This window comes from Nansenia antarctica, assembly GCF_963989245.1.
Source record: "Nansenia antarctica genome assembly, chromosome: 4".
Lineage (NCBI taxonomy): Eukaryota > Metazoa > Chordata > Actinopteri > Argentiniformes > Microstomatidae > Nansenia > Nansenia antarctica.
In genome coordinates, this window is record NC_137689.1 from 39,601,848 (window position 1) to 39,622,989 (window position 21,142).

Here is a 21,142-nt window from a genome sequence, read left to right on the forward strand (position 1 = left end):
TCTTCATTATTAGGCACAAAAATATGTGTTTGTTTCCTGTTGCCTATACCCTGCTTATTTATGCCCTACCCAAATTATTTCATGACATTTATGTCAAGTTCAATCTGTTTCTCTCATATCTGGCTCTCATATACTGTAACAATACTCCTGCTGCTTGTAGCATTCACATTGAATGAATATCCTGTTTTAAAATGATAGTAACCTATTTTAAGGGGCCATATGAATGTTAATCATGGTGGTAGAGTAAGATATGTTGCACAAAGGAAGATCCATACCTATGTGAGGGGGAAAGAAATATAAAATAAAATCATTTCTCCACCATGACCTAAATTATCAGGAGACACACTTATTTTTATTATGCCTTATCAGTACCAGTATTTCAGATTTCCCATATTACTATTTTTGTCACATCAATAAAGAAAACTAATGAATGATATCTGCCTTCATAGGTTCTATGGAAGAACATTAAACAGGGATTAAAAAAAGAGAATGCAGCAAGCAGAAGAGAGCGATTTATTACAGGTGGTGGACCACCAATAAAGGACACATCTGATGAATTGGGTGACTTGCTGTCTGGTATAATAGAGCACCAGCAACCTCTGGATGGTATACCAGACAATGACCATTTGGACAGTGAACATGGACAACTGAGCACAAATGGTAAATATACCTCAGGAAGTAAATTGGTTACAGGACCATATTAGTTTATTTTAGTTTGTAACAGTGGTCTTTTTTTCCAGAGGAAACCAATCAAGAGCCAGTTCACAACGAGCCTGAACCCTCCACATCTGCTATGGCACCCCTGGGAGATGAAGCTGCTACCATCCAACAGAGACCAAAAAAGATAACTATGCATGAAAAGTTAGCCAGAGAATTTCATGAGCATAAAATTGCATATTTAAAAGAAGAACATGAAATGAAAATGAGAATTCTAGAGGTTGAACTGGATATGAAATTGGGACAGAGGGCTATGCTCCAAAAAAGAATTCTGCATACCAGTAGCCATGGTGAATATGAAGAATTGTGAAAATAAAAATAAATGTATTGTCATTTGGCATGTGAGTGTGAGTGAGTATTAATCATCACAAACTACATTTTAACCAGCCGTGGTTCACTCGTTTAATTTTGCTTTACATTATTGTAATTTTGTACAGAAACAGTATGCAAGCAAAACTATACCATAATGAATACATTCCATATTTAAATGCTGAAGTGCTGCACTGTGAAAGCAGCTCTGTGTGCAAGTCCTCGCTGGTCATTGGCTGCCTCTGCCATGGGCACATCTGCATCATCCTGATCTTCCATTGGCAGATCAGGACAGCCATGCTGCTTCAGGTAGTTGTGCAGCACAGCTGTAGCAATGATCACTTTGCAGCATCTTCTTGGCTTGAAACGAAGCGTATTTCGTAAGCACTGGAATCGACTTTTCCATACTCCAAACATACGCTCAACCATCCCTCTAGTACGGATATGAGCTCTGTTGTACCTTTGCTGCTCAGCTGTTGTGGGATTTAGATGTGGTGTAAATAAATAGTTACTCTGACCATATCCACTATCACCAAGTAGTAGTCCACTATGTTGTCCTCTCTCAAATTGTGCACACAATGAAGAGTTGAGAAAAATCCTTGAATCATGGGTTGCACCTTTCCAACGGGCAACAATGTTTGAAAACTCCAAATTAGAACATTGATTGAAAACCAGTTCTTACGATTCCTGTATTCCTCTGCATCAGGAGTTGATGGACACTTGATGGGAACATGACATCCGTCTATACAGCCAATCACTCCTGGGAAGTGCCCATATTCATAGAATTGCACTTTATAGTTGGCTTGCCCAGCAGCATCAGGGAACTTGATGTAAAGACTCCTCAGTTCACAAATGGCACTGCAGACTTTGTGAACTATTCTACATACAGTTGGTTCACTGACACCACACAAATCACCAGTTTCACAATGAAAGATTCCACATGCCAAGAACCTCAAAGTGATCAGAACTTGCAGTTGATTGGACACAGGCCCTCCTCTTTGAGACAGAGAGGAAAGTCTAGGCTCAAGCAAAGTAATTATCTCCAATGCATTTTCCTTGTACATACGAAAGCGGTCTCGAAAAGTTATTTCATCAAACTGATTCAATGGATCACTCCTATCCAGCAGTATTCGTCTGGCTGGCCTTTGTCGTGCATGTTGGTCCTCATTTAGATATTCCAAATAGTCCATGCTCCCAAACAATCCAAGCTCAGTTTCACAAACAGTAGCCTAGCCTACTAAGCGGGAGTTAAACCTGCCTCCTTGGCAGATTAGTTTAAGCTTAAATTCAGTCCAATTTAGTCCTGGAGTAGCTCTAATCCTCAATTTTGCAATCGGCTTTGTTTAATCCAGAACAGGCTTAATCCACGACTATTGTAAGCTACGTCTGTGCAAGTGAATTTCAGTTAAGCCAGCTCAAACAGCATTTTAGTCTGGGACTAGGCTTAAGCCCTATTCATCAGATCCTTTGTACTTGAACTGCTTGATGCGTCGGTTCAAAAGTGAATATGTAAGCCATTTCTTCTTCTTAATGAGATACTTCAAGTACAGTGCAACATCATAGGATAAGACACCTTCAAATATGTCATGGCCGATACAAGGTGGGAGACCAGGCTGGCAAACATGAAAAGATTTCAGATCATTGAAAACAGATTTTACCTTTATGCCTTTGATGTGTTGACTGTCTCCAGCCTGAAGATCAACAACAGCAGAATCGTAACGTTCAGGAATGCGCTGTGGACCACAAATATTAGGATCAACACTCTGAAACTCATGTCGTGTGACATGTACCTGCAAAAGTACTGAGAACGACTAAAGTTTTCAACAAACCCACCAATGCCGTGTGAACCTAAATTATCCCCAGCAATACAATACAGAGCCCCTTGACTGTTTTATCACCTGTAGTTATTCCATTTTCCTCTAAATCGTTTAAATCCACTAACATCTCAGAGAAAACCTTAGCACTTCCAAATTGTTTTAATCAAATCAAATCAAATCAAATCAAATTTTATTTTTATAGCGCATTTCTTACAAGATGCAACTCAATGCGCTTCACACAATGAAAATGTTCAGTCAATCAGTCAATCAATCAATCAATACTGACAGAGCCGCGAGCAGGCAAAAGTAAAAAACCTGTATACTATGTAGCCAGGAAAAAATTCCCTTGCAGCCCTCTACCAATAGAGCGACTACTAGCCAGTTTGCTTACCAGTACCCAGCGGTCCCCCAGGGGAGGCCAGGACCACCGGCACAAAGCAAGCAAGCAAGGGCAAAAACCTGTACACCATGTATCCAGGAAAAATTCCTTGCATATTATCGGCGTACACACTGTCCATAAATTTTGTGTTGTATTTGCATCGTTCTGCATCCAGTATGGTCACAGGTCCTGCCAAAAGAGAAACTTAAGCACAGTTATAATGCAACAACACAATAGAGACAGTAAAGATGACAGCAATACAACCTGATGGTGGTCCTGGTACACTCTTGTACCGGTTCCAGTACTGCTCTAGGTGCTATTTGGAGCTGACAGTGCCTCATCAGCACCCGGGTCCATTTTCCTGTCAATACAAATCTCAAAAACACGAGTATGGTGTAGTGGCCTAGTGATCCTAGTTCTATAATGTCCAATGTCTCCCTTAGTATCAAAAGGCGACATTGAATAAGTAGGTTTTGAGGTCACGCTTAAAAATGTCCTGAGTTTTAGACAACCTCAGGCCCTCAGGTAGGGTGTTCCACAATCTAGGAGCATATATGCTAAAAGCTGATCCTCCAAATCTCTTTGTCCTAGCCTCTGGCACTATTAAAAGTTCCGTGCCACTAGACCGTAAGGGTCTAGCTGGTGTGTATCTTATGAGCATGTCCACCATGTAATTGGGTGCATCACAGTGAAGTGATTTATAAACTAGTAAAAGGATCTTGAAGTCTATTCTATGACTGACAGGGAGCCAGTGTAGTGATCTCAAGACAGGTGTGATGTGCGCTCTCCGTTTGGTCCTAGTAAGGACACGAGCAGCAGCATGAACCATTTGTAGTCTATTTATCATTTTTTTGGGGAGACCTGTCAGGAGAGCATTACAGTAATCTAGCCTACTAGTAACAAACGCATGCATTAATTTTTCAGTGTCTGCCTGGGAGAGAAATGATTGTACCTTAGTGATGTTTCTTAGATGGTAGAAGGATGTTTTAATAGTGTTATTTATATGAGTTTCAAAATTTAGATCTGGGTCAATTATGACACCAAGATTCCTGGCCTGACACTTAGTGTTAAGAGCTAGTGTTTTCAAGTGTGCAGATAATTTCTCTCTCCCAGTTTTCTCGCCAATGATCAATACCTCTGTTTTTTCTTGATTGAGTTGGAGAAAGTTTTGTGTCATCCAAATATTAATATCGGCAATACAGTCTATCAGGTGGTCGATCATCTTGTAGTCGTTGGGAGTTACTGAGATATAAAGCTGAGTGTCGTCAGCATAGCTGTGGTAGTTAACGCTATGCTTCTTGATAACAGAACTGAGGGGTAGCATGTATAGGCTAAAAAGCAACGGTCCTAAAATGGACCCCTGGGGAACTCCACAGGTTGTGCTATAATTTTTTGACTTATGGTCACCAAGGGCTACAAAGTAGTCACGGTCAGCCAGGTAAGTCCTGAACCAGTTTAAGACCGGACCTGAGAGGCCAACCCAGTTTTCAAGTCTCTCAATAAGTATGGAGTGGTCTACCGTATCAAAGGCTGCACTTAAGTCTAAGAGTACAAGAATCGAGAGTTTTTTCGAGTCTGCATTTATCCTAAGGTCATTAGTTACTTTAAGCAAAGCGGTTTCTGTGCTGTGGTATGATCGGAAACCTGACTGAAGTGGGTCATACCTATTATTTAGGACTAAGAATTCATGAAGCTGTCTATACGCTGCCTTTTCTAAAATTTTGCTTAGAAAAGTAAGATTGGATATTGGTCTACAGTTTTTTGGATCAGAAGGATCTAGGTTACTTTTCTTCAGGGTGGGTCTAACCAGGGCAGTTTTTAGCACCGCAGGAAATATCCCTTTAAGTAGGGAGTGATTTACAATGCCTAGTATGTCATCAGACACAGATTCAAAAATGTCCTTAAAAAAGGTGGTAGGAATAGGGTCAAGAGGACACGTAGACGGTTTAAGCTGTGACACAATTTTACCTAGTGTTTCCGTACTAATCATGGTGAACATGCTCATAGTCATGTTCTGTGGTGGCGGATCTGTGGTGCTACACAAACCTAGTCTTTCCTGAGTAATACACATTCTAATATTTGTTATCTTATCCCTGAAGTGGGCTGCAAATTCCTCGCATTTGGTGACAGAGGCTGCGCCGTCTAGAGTCCTAGGAGCAGGGTTTACAAGGCAATCAATTGTCGAGAACAAGACCCTGGGGTTATTCTTGTTTGTAGATATTATCTTTGAGAAGTGATTTTTCCTAGCATTTCGCATTGCCAAGTTAAAGGCAGATAGATGTTCTTTAAAAGTATTCTGATCAATCTGTAGTTTGCTCTTTCTCCATCTGCGCTCAGCTTTTCTACATGTTCTCTTTAAGAGATTTATTTCACTGTTTCGCCATGGTGCTCTCCTCTTGGCTCCAACCTTTTTTAGTTTGGTAGGTGCCAGGGAGTCTAGGGCCATTTTTACTTTATTGTTAAAGGTAATTACTAAGTCGTTTTCACATAACGTGGGAGTTGTGTGATTACTGTTCATTAAAGCTTTGAAATGTTCAGCCACTGCAGGGGTAAGATAACGTTTTTTAACAACACGTTCAGCATTGCTTTCAGCTTTATGTGTTACAATGGTAAAGAAAATACAGAAATGGTCAGAGAGGGCCAGGTCGCTGATACCTGATATTGAGACCTCAAGACCCTTTGTAATCACAAGATCAAGGGTATGGCCATGATTGTGGGTGGGTTCATTGACATGTTGGACAAAATCCATGGATTCCAAGAGGTCAATAAATTCCCTAGCCCTCAAGTCAGCCTCATTATCAACATGAAAGTTAAAATCACCAGTGATAATAATCCTATCATAGTTGGGATGGATAATGGATAGGAACTCAGAGAAGTCAGGTAGGAAGGTAGGGGCTGGTTTCGGCGGCCTGTATACAGTTACCGTAAGAATAGGTGGTTGGCATGCCATAACTGTGGCATGATATTCAAAGGAGGAGAATATATCAAAGGATATGCTCCTGCAGTTTAGGTTATTTGAAGCTATGGTAGCTGTTCCTCCCCCCTTTTTTCCATTTCTGATTGATTGGAAAAAACTGTAGTTGGGGGGAGATGCCTCAATAAGGGCTGCTGCTCCATTTGTATCTAGCCAGGTTTCTGTGAGTAGCATGCAGTCGAGTTTTCTATCACAAATGAGCTCATTTATGATAAATGTTTTTTTGTTAGATAGGGACCTGATATTCAAAATTGCCATGGAGATGTCATTTTGACACTGGGGCTGACTCGTGGGCATACTTAATGAAATGGGTAATAGATTTCTCAAATTTGCGCCATGTATTGCCTTATTTGTGGTGGAGGGAGTCCGATGGGAGACAATAGTCTGGATGGCATGTTTGGTGTTAGAGGAATGGATCGGACTCATCCCACATCAGCGTTGACAGGGCACCGGCCAATGACATCGGACAGCGAGGTCCATGGACATCGACAGCAGGCGGGCACCATACCTGTTTGGGTGAAATCTATCTCTCGCAAACAGCTCACTACGGTTAAAGAACGTGGTGAAATTGTCTATAAATGGGATTTGCATAAGACAGCAGTATCCCTGTAGCCAAAGGTGAAGACTTCGAATTCTACTGTATTTGGTGTCGCCATACCTGGGACTCGGGAAGGGGCCCGAGATGATGCAGGTCTTACCTGTGCCCCTGACGGTGGCGATGAGGGCTCGGAAGTCGACCTTCAGCTCCTCCGACCTCTCCCGTCCGATGTCGTTTTAGGTCATTCTCAGCACACAATAACACAAGGGACATGTGATCAGTATTGGACCGCACATGGGCAGGTATATTTGCCAGAGAAAAATAGACTGCAAGAAGTTTGTGTTTCTTCTTGGCAGAGCCGAGGGGATTGACAATTTCAAAAGCATCCTGGTACAGGATTAGCTTCAGGCATTCTGCATTTTCAAGGAAGAACTGGTTGGACTTAAAGTTTTGTCCATCACTAATGTCACCCAAAACATCTGAGTCTGTTTCACAAGACTGTTGTGACACTGAATTCTTCCATAATTCAAGAAGTTACTTAGTGTTTCTTTAACAGGGATGTAGTAAGCAAACCTTTCTGTCATGTGTTCATCATTTCCTAATGTTACTTTTTTAGGCTCTATGTATTTGAACATCTTTTTGAATGTCTGAGCTCTTAAATATGTTGTTCTCAGGGGTCCCTGGTGACAGACAGAGAACAGATCTGACTCCTTCACACAATCACTGATTTTATCAATGGCATCATCAGTTAGAGACATGTCATCTTTCAAAAGTGAACGTAGTTTGCTTAAAGTGTAATCCTGTCCCAACTCATGCACATTTTGCATCTCTTCAACAATTGTCTGTATTGTTGAAGCTGGAAGAAGGAGCTGTCCTTGCAGTTTTAGGTAGAATAAGCATACATTCCTAAGAAAGGTCTCACTGAAATCCTGTGGCAAATCAATACTTTCATTTATCATTGCATCGTTTGAGCTTTGAGAAGCATCTTCACAGGCAATGTCAGCAGAAGGCTGTGGAATTTCCCTGTACGTGTTATTTATGCTATCCACCGAACATGCTCTATGTTGCCTGGACATATGAGCAGTAAATGATGATTTCACAGTGAATGTTTTCTTACAAACACTTACTGGACATGCAACAGTTCGGCCCTCCATGAGATGCTCTTTTAAGTGGGATATAAGTTCTTTCACTGTGTGAATTTGGCATCCACACAGCGGAATGACGCATTTAAAAGCTTCAACAACGGCTCTGGCATTAAGAGAGGGCGCCACATTGTGAACCCGATAGAAATGAGCTTTAAATGCTGCATAAGTACAAAATGTCCGCTTGCACTCGGCGCCAACACATCTGAAAAAACAATGGGGTTCGTTCCTGTGAACTCTACAGTGCAGCACATAACCCCTCAATGTCTCTAGTACTTTACTACAAATGTTGCAGGTAATCATTTTTTGCGAACTGGCGCCTGTTTTTCAAGGTTCTTCAGAGCTGCCTAACTAATTAACCCTAATTAACTAATTAACCCTCATTAACTAATTAACCCTCAGTCACAAACATAAGCTAGTTAGCTAGTAAGCTATTTTTAGCTTATAAACGGTAGTCTAATTCAGTTCCGTAGATAACAGCATGAAAAAAATAACAAAAATTAGTACAACATTAAGCATGGAACATTAAGCTATTTCTGGTGGCAAAAAACGGTCGTGTATTTCAAAATTGAAGAAGTTAGAGAGCTTACTGTGCAAACGATCTTCCACTCCAGCGCCATGCGGTGAGAGAGGACGAGTGGGCGGGCATTCGGGCGCAGCGCTTTCCGGTTCGCTGCAGCACACGACTGAAACACCTTACAAAACACCCTCAAACTCACCGCCCTCACCTCACTCACTGCTTTCAAACAAATCCTGCAGCGAACCATAGTCGATCAATGCACCTGTTGATCACCGTCTCTCACCCATCCCATAACCCATCACTGCCTCATTTTAAGTACCCCTGCTCCACTACCCCCGCTATCCCTCACTAAAACCAGGGGTGTAGAGTAGTGTAGTGCGTTCTCTTCGAGTCATGATGAATAAGACAAGCATTTAACAATATAATATAACAATATAACAAGCGTTGCTTGTGTCTTCACGTTGAATCTGTATATTTGTATATATTGTGTATATTTGTATGTGTTTAAAGTATGTGTTTACTTAAATCTTATAGTAATTCTTATATTTTTGTTATTTTGTTTAGGTTAGTGTTAGTTCTATGCCCCTTGGATTGTATGGTTTATTCTTGTTGTTTTATGATGTAGTTTATATTATTGCTATTGTGTGTTTTACCATGACCATATACATTATACACACTTCAGAATCGTCCAACCAGACCGCCAGGCCTCCTGTACTCACCATGTGTAAGACCAACAGCCTTTAAACGACTTTAATGTGTAAAAAAACAAAAGGCTTTCAAATGGGAAGACAAAATACATTTGCTTTTATTTATAGTTAACAGATGAAAATTGCCACACCGAAATGGAAACAAGACATTCTGTGTGTGTGAGTGTGTGTGTGAGTTCTGTACCTCTATCCACATCAGTTTCTCCCTGCTGTCTTAAAGTGACAAGCACCCTTTTCTCAAACACACACAGTGAAGTCCAAATGGACCTAACCCTAGGAAGCAAGTTGCCTAATGGCATGAAAATGCAACATGATGTACTTGTCGTGTGCCTGTACGTGTGAGAAGATGTCTTTTTCCACTAGGCACTTCACATCAAGCACTACAACTCCCTACAGTTTTCCGCTTCGTCGCGTGCAGGGCCTCTAGGGAATGGCCTAGGAGGGTGAAAGTTGAAATGGTACAATGTCCCAGGAAGGGGAAGGAGTGTGTAGAGTTTGGTGAGTGTGACTCTTTCGCAGCCCGTTCCCTGGGCCCAAACGTACCCCAGCAGGAGCACCTTTCAGTCAAAGGGCACAGACCTATGAAGGCCTCTAGGGAATGGCCTAGGAGGGTGAAAGTTGACATGGTACAATGTCCCATGAAGGGGAAGGAGCGTGTAAAGTTTGGTGAGTGTGACTCTTTCGCAGCCCGTTCCCTGGGCCCAAACATACCCCAGTACTTTAATTCAGGCTTTTTCGGCCTAGTGTGACATTAAAGGTTAAAGGACTTTAGCGTCGCAACCGTAGGTGCCACAGACACGGTTCAGATATTTTCCGATTCGGCTCGGCCCCACCGAGAGACATATGGAATCCCCGACTCGGTGTGGCGCCCCCTGTGGACATAATTTGATAACTTCCCTCCTGAGTCAACTAGAGATCCGAAACTTCGCCACTCCCCCTAAGTGTCTAAGCCACTCCCACTTTGATACAGGCCACACCCACATTGATACAAGCACCTCCCACTTTGATACAAGCCACTCCCCCTAACTGTCTAAGCCACTCCCACTTTGATACAGGCCACACCCACTTTGATACAGGCCACTCCCCCTAATTGTCTAAGCCACTCCCACGTTGATACAAGCTCCACCCACTTTGATACAAGCCACTCCCCCTAACTGTCTAAGCCACACCCACTTTGATACAAGCCACTCCCACTTTGATACAAGCTCCACCCACTTTGATACAAGCAACTCCCCCTAACTGTCTAAGCCACACCCACTTTGATACAAGCTCCACCCACTTTGATACAAGCCACTCCCACTTCGATACAAGCTCCACCCACTTTGATTCAAGCCACTCCCACTTTGATACAAGCCACTCCCCCTACGTGTCTAAGCCACTCCCACTTTGATTCAAGCTCCACCCACTTTGATAGAGTGTCTGTGGTTAGTGTGTCTGTGGTTAGAGTGTCTGTGGTTAGAGTGTCTGTAGTTAGAGTGTCTGTGGTTAGAGTGTCTGTGGTTAGAATGTCTGTGGTTAGACTGTCTGTGGTTAGAGTGGTTAGAGTGTCTGTGGTTAGAGTGTCTGTGGTTAGTGTCTGTGGTTAGACTGTCTGTGGTTAGAGTGTCTGTGGTTAGAGTGTCTGTGGTTAGACTGTCTGTGGTAAAAAATAAAATTTAAAAAAAGAGTGTCTGTGGTTAGAGTGTCTGTGGTTAGTGTGTCTGTGGTTAGAGTGTCTGTGGTTAGTGTGTCTGTGGTTAGAGTGTCTGTGGTTAGAGTGTCTGTGGTTTGAGTGTGTGTTAGTTTGTGTGTCTGAAAGTTCAGAATCCGAGAGAGAGTGAGAGAGAGTGAGAGAGTGAGAGAGAGAGAGTGAGAGAGAGTGAGAGAGAAAAAAAAAGTGTGTGTGTGAGAGAGAGAGAGAGAGAGAAAGAGAGTGTGAGTGTGTGTGTGTGTGTGTGTGTGAGAGAGAGAGATAGAGAGAGTGTGTGTGTGTGTGAGAGAGAGAGAGTGTGTGTGTGTGTGTGAGAGAGAGAGAGAGAGAGAGAGAGAGAGAGAGAGAGAGAGAGAGAGAGAGAGAGAGAGAGAGTGTGAGTGTGTGTGCCTCATTTTAAGTACCCCTGCTCCCAGTGGTGTGCCGTCAGGGCCAGCAAGGCCTTCTCTGCTGGCCTAAACATCATCAGAATATACATTTTATTTTAATATATTTTTTCCACAAATATGTATTAATGATTCCCCATAGTCTATTCTCTTCATTTCATAGCTTTCCTCTTGGTTGCGCTGCTTCCAGTCTCCGATTGAGATTTGGAGGGCTGGCCTTTATGTTAGAGCTTTTATCCAATCAAAATGTGTTGCTAGGGGGCTCCAAAATCTGCCCGCCTGCACGTTAAACGGTGCCGCGAATCCGACCTGTAACTTAACGTTGGAACGAGAAAACCTGTGGCGTACCTAGTAAACCTACGTAGATGCGAGCAAAAGCAACAACGGCGCCTGCTGTAAGGCTCAATGATGTCAGCACCCAGCACGTCTTTTGATTGGATACGCACTATTGATACGCACTATTGATACGCACTATTGATATTCACTATTGAGATGCGTAACTATGCCGGTAGATGTGAAACTTTTGAAAGTGCGCAGGGAAACGGAGCTCCGTTGACTGATCGATAATACTGATCGATTGTGTCCTGTTTTTGGGTAAACAATAACTTTCATTTAGGGGACACGATAAAAGCGCCGAGTCCACAAACAGAGGAAACTACGTTGAGCTTCTTTCTTTTCTGGCTGAAAACAACCCAGATTTACATTACCACCTGTCCACAAACAAAGTGTTTACTGGGACGTCAGGCAAAATACAAAACGACCTGATTTTTGCTATTGCTGAAGTGATGGGAGAAGAGATCAAAATGGAGATTAAAAAGGCACCCTTTGTCGCTATTATGGTGGACGAGACGACAGACGTGGGTAATGTAGCGATCTTAAAGATGTTAGTTTAACACTCTTCATTGTAAATGCGGATTTATTGATTAAAAATGCTTCGGAAATATTAATATAACTCTGTTGTACTTGTCTGACTATGTTAAGGTGATGCAACGCCCGGTTATACTGTGTTTCTGTCTAGTTTCTAGAGCCATGGCGTCATAACGATGGTATTAAGAGGTAGAATAATTCAGGTAGGAATGTGTCGGACATCACTGAAGGCCTAGGTGTGAAATGCACCGCCCGCCACTGCCTGCTCCACTACCCCCGCTATCCAGGGGTGTAGTGGAGGGTAAACCCAAGTAAACTCAGTTTACCCACCTCTTTAGAATTAGGCTGAGAGCGTCACCTATTTTCTGATCAACTGTATTAATTAATGAGGGGAAACAAGGTTGGTAAACTCTGCACTCAACAGAGTTTACCCACCTGTATTTACACCCCTGATTAAAGAAACATATTTATTGTTGGGCTTATTTTCAAACTGCCAAACATATTTCAGTTTGGCTACTTCGCACATCCATGCTACTGCGTCCAACCAAAACCTTTCCCTGGATTAAGGCAATCATCAATGTTTCCCATTATTTATTATGTAAATAATACAGATATTACTATCTGTAAAGTCATTTTTAAAATGTAATACCGTTTATTTCTGCATGAAAAAAACAATCTACCTGACAAAAAACGTCATTTGAACACTGTAATTTTGTAATTCTAACTGTGTTGTATTGCTTTTTCTATTACAGTGTTTCAATGTTTAAACTACAGAAATCTGTCAATTCTACAAATAAATATGATTTTTTTGAACATATTTTTACTTTAAAATGTACAGTTGTGAATGCTTAAGTATTTTACAAATGTTGTCTGTAAATTAAACACTGCTTCAGTATTTGTCTTTTTACAGTTTTTTAATGTCATGATTTGACAGCATTTCACTGTAAATTTCATGGACATTTTTTACAGTGTACTTATGATGTATTACGGTTATTGTGTGTGTTGGGTTATTATTTTTTTTTACTGTGTGCTAAATAAAAAATACAAATAATAATAATCAGCCTTCGTCCAAATTTGAATACAATTTGATATAATTCACATTTTTCACTGTACTGACCTTGATTTATTAATACAAATAAATAACATTTGGATCTTATTAAAGGGACAACTGGGATTCCAACAATAACAAACGTGTCTCACTGACAACAGCTGAGTGATGGGGCTAGAGAAATGGAACTGATCTCAGATGCATGGCAAGGCAAGGCAAGGCTTATTTGTATAGCACATTTCAAAGTGCTTTACATACATTGTTTAAAAATACAGCAAGAGGAGCATAGTAATAAAAATAAAAATGACAATGAATAAAATAAAATATAAGAAGTAAATAGAACATTTAATAAGACAATAGTTAATGGAAAAAATACATTGATAGAAGTGTTTGTGTTTAATCATAACTGCTGCAAAACATGAAGGTTTTTAGCTTAGATTTAAATATTTTAAGGGTTTGGGCCTGTTTGATTTCTTCAGGGAGTTTGTTCCAGGAGCATGCAGCAGCGTGACTGAAAGCTGCTGCACCATGTTTTGTTTTCACTCTTGGAATGATTAGCTGATTAGTCTCAGCTGACCTTAGGGACCTTGCTGGAATATAGGGTGGGAGGAGATCTGATATGTATTTTGGTCCAAGATAATTTTGTGATTTGTATGTGATTTGTATCATAGTTATGGAAAGCTATGGATGCAAGGACTGACCATACATTCAATGTGGGCAACATTATAGGTTTGTTATATAGATATGTTTTGAAGCTATACAGTATTTGTTTACAATTCTGATGAACTGTTTAGACAGTTGAATTAAGTCTATGAGGCATTTCTAAGTAAAAGTCTATCAGTAGCTATCAGGGAAGGAGGGTGGAGGTAGACAATCGGAGAACTGGGTCATATGAATGCATGGAATGGAATGAGGAATGGTATCACACATGTGCTATAGTATAATTTAGACGTCTAAAGTAAACGTTTTATCACTATTTTAATATGGATTTCAGAAAGTAACAACTAGACATTTTCGTATACAGATTTTAGAAAGTAAACACAGCAGTAATGGTGTATCCACCTGGCACTAATGCCAGGTGTAAGTGGTGGAGTGAATAAATTAGTTCACATACCAATGACATTTTACCCCTTGAAGTATAAAGTCAAAGTTGTGATTGCTGCTGAACATTGTATTTTTAGTAGGGCTGTCAAATGATTAAAAGGATCAATCAAGTTAATTGCATGGTTTGCTGTGACTAATCTCAACTTAATTCAGCCCTAATTAAAGATGTTTTCATTGAGCAAAAACTTATATTGGGTTGTAAATGTCATATAAAGGTCACATGTCTTTACTAGCAATCTTCATGGTCAATAACTATTCAGCCAGGTGTGACAACAAGTCTGTATCTCTGTAACTGGTTATATCAAGTTAAATTACATAAGATAATACCCCCCAAAAATTCTCACTAGTATTTATGCCATATGCATCTTCTCAGCTGAGATCTACAGCAACAACACACATTCATATCCATCTTCTCAGCTAAGATCTACAGCAACAACACACATTCATGTTTCTGATTGAGTTACGGTCCTATAAGAACTTGACTAACTGTCAGATCTCCTCAGCCCATGAACATAACTAGGACTGTATCAACATGTAAGGAGTGGGACAAGAAGGAAGACAAGTTAACCACGCTGGGATCAGACATTATTACTGCAGCATGCCTTTTGAGCATCTGCCCTGGTCCATTTGAAAAAGGTGCTGTGTAGAATCACTCATCTACAAATCGCTTGTTGCAATAAATAACCAGAGATTGTTGAGCCATGTCAGCAGAGCACATGTCCTTCTCCATTGCTGCATGTCGGAAATAAAATCCAAGCTCACATTCAGCAAAAATAAATAATAAAATTGTCAACACACTGCGTTATAGGGTATAAAGGACACACTGCGTTATAGGGTATAATGGACACACTGCGTTATAGGGTATAATAGTATAAAGCTACTTGGCAGTTGTTCTGTGTAGGAGGCAGGCTAATTTACAAGATGGCCAACTACCAACACAACGACCAACACAACTGGTGTGTAAATAGCAGCTTTCCATTCTAAAAACTATGGCCATTTTCCCCCAGAGGCAGCTCTTATAGTAGGTAAAATAGGCACGGCAGTTCTAGTGTTAAATGCTGTCCTTGCTTTTTCAATTCTGGCTTTGATGTCCTTTGGTGTGTTATTGTGGTTGTTGATTCACATTACTTTGGTTTTTAATGAGTTGAGTTTAAGCCCAAGTGAAGCAGCTTTTATCTCTAGTTTGTTAGATTTTTCCTGTGTTTGTTGGTGGGTGTATGCTAGTGGCTCCACTGCATGCCAGTTTGGCTGTTGCTAGTAACCTGTTTCATAGTCCAGTCTATGCAGAGGAAGAAGAGGAAGAGTGAGAGCAAACATCCCTGCCGCACCCCAGTCAGGACTTCAGAGGCCTCTGATATGCATCCTAGGAGAGGGGTGACATGGCAGCATTGCAGTAGTCCAGCGTTGCAGTAATCCAGGCGGGAGATGACCAGTGTCTGGACCAAGAGTTGTGCTGCTTCTCTGATGAGGGATGGACGTAATCCTTCTGATGTTGTAGAGCAGGGGTCGGCAATAGGCGGCCCGTGGGCCATTGCTGGCCCATTACCAATAGTATTTGGCCCAGCAGATATTTTTTGATTAGGCCTATATTGAATTTATTATTATTATTATTTATTTTTTTACAATATCAGACCAACAGTCCCACATATAGCGCCTATAATGTCCGAATAGAGAATCTACCTCCACCTGAATAATGCTTATTGTACTTTTATCCATGTTGAGAGTGAATGACACAGGGGCAGACAATCAGGCAGCGGGGTGCACCGAAGCGCACTGATGCTGAACCCCTCATAGTGAATCATAAGTAGGTGGACAACGCGTGGTGCTGAAATAGCGGTGTGTGGTTTGAAAAAAATAACACCAGCTCAGTAAATCATTCAAACGTAATGTTTACGTATATGTGACTGTAAATTCAGTTTAATTTTCTGAAAAACATTGATAACAAAATCGGCGCAAAAAAACAAACAGAATCCGCTTGATCTTGGAGGGCGAGGGGTGGTGGTGCATAGGCCTATGCTCCTAAAACGACAGAGCAAACACGCTATTAGGGATAATAATTACAATGAGCCATTCATTCAAAATATACAAAATACAATTAGGTTATTAAATACAATAACGACAGGCTTGGTACTCACTTATTGTGAAAAGTGGCATCTCCCATCGGTCACTATTTGCTTGATATCTGGTGATATGGACGTCACTTTAATCCGCAGGCAGTTCTCAAGGTTGTTATGCATCAATCGATTCCTCTCGTGCGTCTTTATCACATTCATTGACGAAAAGGACGACTCGCATGTATCGAAAGGGAACATTGTGAGCACGTAAAATGTGGCTTGCATTGATGAAACCAGGTAGGATGAACGTATAGTTCACTGTCCATTCCTCTTTAAATGCCCTGTTTTCACTGTCAACTTTCCTCTTTAGACCTTTGGAGAGTGACATTATGTTTCTCTTGCTAGCTAGCAGGTTAAATGTTTAGCTAACTTCACCCGACACGCAAACAACCAATCCAATAATAATGTGACCTTGTCTGGGAGGAGGGGGGAATAATTATCAGAACAAAAATATGTTAAGTAATTATTAGAATAAGTTAGGCTGCGCTACATCGTCATTCCACACATTTATTATTCAAAAATATGGAAAAGGGTGAAACTACGTTTCAACATTGTTGAGAATCACAACACAAACTCGCTAGTCAAGCCAAAATACTGCAACGCAATGGATTGGACTGCTACCTAGTTAACTATAACACTACTTTACATTGTTAGCAGGCTCACAAAACAAGCTGTGTTAGTTGACTAGCGATGTGTACATTTTTTCGAAAGAAAAGTCAAAGCATTAGAACGTGTCACATTTTAAAATAATCAATTACTTAAATTAGCCTTTGATTTGTTACGGGTAGCTAATGTATTTGGACCCAGGTGCAGAGCAGAACAGAGTAGATCGATGCAGGATTGTGATTCAAAATAAAGGTACTCTTTATTTGAGCAAACATGAATAATAAACCGCACAGTAAGCGATGAAACAAAAGAGGAGAAAGCAAGTCTCCGATGAATACCTAACTAATAATAGAAAACAAAAACAACAAAAGAAAAGAGGAGATGGCTATTGTCTCCCAAAACGCCGTCAATAGAACATGGCAAGGCAAGGTACTTACAATAGTCATTCGGTACTTATTTCCTAGGCAGACGAGGAACGATAAGGCTACGAAGACGCGCACACACACACACAACGCAACGTATAGTGAACAACCGACAACAAGAGAGGAAACAGAGCGATATAAATAGCCACAGCCAAACAAGACACACCAGGTAACAATCAAGTAATTAGGACAGACAAAAATACATATATAAACACCAGAGGATGCCAAAGGGTCGCTCCACCATAAGAGCGACCCCCCAAACCTTACATGATTATGTTCGGGCCCGTCATCTAGTGGCTCAAATTTTTGGGGGCCCGAGGCCAAACTTAATTGCTGACCCCTGTTGTAGAGGAACAATCGGCAGGAGCGTGCTGCAATGTTCACCATACAGGATAAGTGGTTGTCGGGGATCACCAAAGGTTCTTGGCTGTTTGGGAGGAGGTCACCATAGAGTTATCTACTGTGACGGAGAAGCCTCGGATTCCAAAGACATGAGTCCCAGTTCATGTCATTCCAGAGAATTTCTCCCTCCCATCTTTCCTCAGCCGTATGCTCTCACATATCTAGTCCAATCAGATCGGTAAAGGGGGGGTGAGGGCGAAGGGAAGGAGCATTTCTCTGGAATGAAACTTAGCCTGGCTCATCTGCTGCTGCACACCTAAAGGCACCTGGTAGCTGGGGTGAAACCCACATGCTGTGAGCAGTCATGATCAATGATGCATCGGCAGGGATGTGAGGGACGATGCTCAAAGGCATTTGCTTATCTCTGCTGCCAGTGACTACTTTCACCCAGAGGCTCATTTCACGTGTGTGGGTCAGGGAACATCATATTTACACATTTTACAATCTCTTGGAATTCATTCCCGTCTTTGATATTGCATTTTTCATCAACATCAATTGCTTTGACCGAATCCACAAATTCAAGCCTGCACATGGAGGGTTCCATCACACAGCCAATGTTTTGTATCTGGTTGTCATAGTTACAGAAGAATCAGCAGAATCCAATTGCTGATGTTCAATTTGTGTTCATTATGTGCTTGAATTGGATATTTAGTGGAGGAAGGGGTACCTACTTTACTGTTGTCACTGACTTCAATGGTTAATAAGCACTTAACAATAAAGCTTTGTCAAGAGTATAATGCAGTTATGTGTGCTCTATTGCAGATGCTGTTATTTGAATCATTCATGCAATTTTTCATTGTGCATTACTGATTGCATTCACTCATAGAATTTATCATACAAGGGCCAGCAGGCCAAGTTATTTTTTCTGAGTGAGGCAGTCCCACTCATATTTTTCCTTTTATTGACAGAGGCAGTAGATATTTAGACAGGAAGGATGGGTGAGAGAGAGAGAGGGGATGACATGCAGGACATGTCCGCGGCCGGAACTGAACTGGGAACCCTGCGGTAACATGGTCGACGCCTAACCCGCTACGCCACCTAAGCGGCCTGATCCTGCGTCTCTTTTTTTTTTTGCGCTTTTGTCTGATTCTGATGCTAAGCTGGGTTGGGCCTAGTAGGGTGAGTTTGTGCCACTAGCAATGGCCTGCTCTGCAAAAAGTTCTGTCCTTCAGGTAACATGTTAAACTAATGTTCTGACTGAAGTATTTTGGACTAACTCACTCAAGTTTCATTGAATGGAATGGGATACCGGATCCATTTGAAATAACCTAAGGTTGCAATAACCTAAGGTTGCACTTGCCAGGAACTCAAAGCAAGATGGTGAACCACCACAAGGGTCACATCTTCACATCTTTATTGCAGGTGCACACTCCTCTACCCTCTCTCCTAATGCACTGTTTATGGAGTGGCTGGGGAACAGAAACACGTGTGAGTTGCATGAACAGATGATGACTGGGATGGTAACCAAAGATGAAAGTCTGTAGAGAAAACAACCAAACAGGCTCTCTTTGGGTATGAGTTGTGACAGTGTTTGAAAGTGTTGCCACAGAGACTGTACCACTGTGTGTGAGCCTTAACTGGGGAGGACAGTGATGCCGGCAACCCCACCAAGCCAAGAATGGTAAAGACAGCTAAGGGGTGTTCTCACCAGAACATTTGCTTCACTTGAAACGGAGTTTAGGATAACATTTGCTTTGCTCTGCGTCGTTTGGAGTGGTGAGAATGCGCATTCGAAGTCGCTCCCACAGCAAAGAACCAACGGATGCTCCGCTTGAAAAGGGTGGTTTCGCTCCAGTTAGAAATGACGCATCCATCACTTTGCTTCGCTTTGCTTTTGGTGAGAACGCTGCTCGAGGCAGCCCATAGGAAAACAACAGTGCACGCGTGGACCGGGACAATTCTACATTTTCCTGACCAATCAACTACCACGTCTGTTGCTTAGATTGCGTATGTTACTTCGTTTACATGAAGGGCTGTGAGAACGCAAATCAGAGAAATAATTTATGCAACAATGTTGCGAACTCATCCACTCGCTCCGGGTCTCGATTCGGACTTTCATGTGAGAACATGACCCTAAGCTCAGTTAAGCCTTGTGTCAGATGATTGTGGTACTTCTGGTAGCACTTTATTTTACAGTATTGTTTCCACTAGTATTGAGAGCAGAATTCGACAGCTCAGAATCGAGCTAGCTGTGCTCTAAAGCCAGTGGGTGTTAAGAGGTCAGATTGCTTGAGTACTGACTTACAGTTTTTCAATGTATTTGTCACGAGATGAAACAAGACCTAATGATGGGAAGTTCGCGGGCATGTTTATGGTTACAGCTGCAATGGGTTAGCTGATGAGCGACCTAGCGAGGGGATTGGCTGTTGCACCTTTTAAAAATCCCTGAATTTAGGGGAAAGGACAGCAGGGACATGGGAGTGTATTACTGTGAGTGGGCACAGGCTGTTGGGACCAATAACCTATATTGCAGTGAGATGGAGTACCTGTGTGGCGGTCTGGCTGGCTGTGTCGAGGCACGGAGTGGTGGCTGACGACGGCGGACTCTCCGGTAGAGTTAAGCCGACTTAGACCGATTGCGTGGTTACCGACGGGGGACTCTCCAATGGAACCGAATCGACACCGGATGACCGTGAGCCTACAAACCCTCTCCAGTGCGCTGTCGGAGGTGGAGCCCCCTCTGATGTCACGGCGACAGGTCCTGTTTCAACCTCAAGCAATCAGAGACTCTTTGTTTATTTCTTTGATTTTGATTTTTGTGGGGTAGCCCTGAGGAGGAGAGCCTACCCCACGCACCTGACCTGTTGTTTGTCCTGTGCGTCTTCTCCCCCAACCTCCCACCTAGTCCAGCACCGTAGGTCCCTGTAGAGAGGTGGGTTAGGGAGTGTCATCACGTGTGCAGTTTGGTTTTGATTGCAGTGCCCTATTAACCAGCTATTGTTTCCACCCATTACCTGTCTGTGAAAAGTGTGAAAACTTTGAGGGTGATTTTCTCTGTTATTTTACTTGAGTTGTACCAACATTAAAATATGCACTGAATCGGATTCCAATGTATGACACATCATTTGAATGCTTACATCTGCCCTTTCATAATCTGTCAAAAACTGAAAAAAGGCCTTAACCCTACTTGGGGCCGCTTTCACCAGACCCTTTCACAAATGTGCATTCTACAATGATTGTGTCAATGCATTTGATATACAGTATATTCACAGTATTGTATTACAAAATGGCAACAGTCTTTACAGTCTTTTAATCCTAAACTTCTACACAATGTTATTCATTTGAATATGTAGCATGGCCTCATAAAGCCAAAACATATATGAACACTATTTTGATGGTAGTGTTATACATTTAGCACACCAGTGTTTTAATTGATGCTCTGTAAGATATATTCATATTG

At 41.7% G+C, this 21,142-nt stretch overlaps 1 pseudogene across 1 annotated transcript; it reads right to left on the bottom strand.

Annotated features, from left to right (window-relative positions):
• Window positions 1-1,200: 1,200 nt before the first annotated feature.
• LOC308156913 (putative nuclease HARBI1) lies at window positions 1,201-2,216 on the bottom strand (annotated as a pseudogene). The gene has a single exon. The product of its transcript is annotated as a putative nuclease HARBI1 (transcript).
• Between the last annotated feature and the right edge of the window lie 18,926 nt (window positions 2,217-21,142).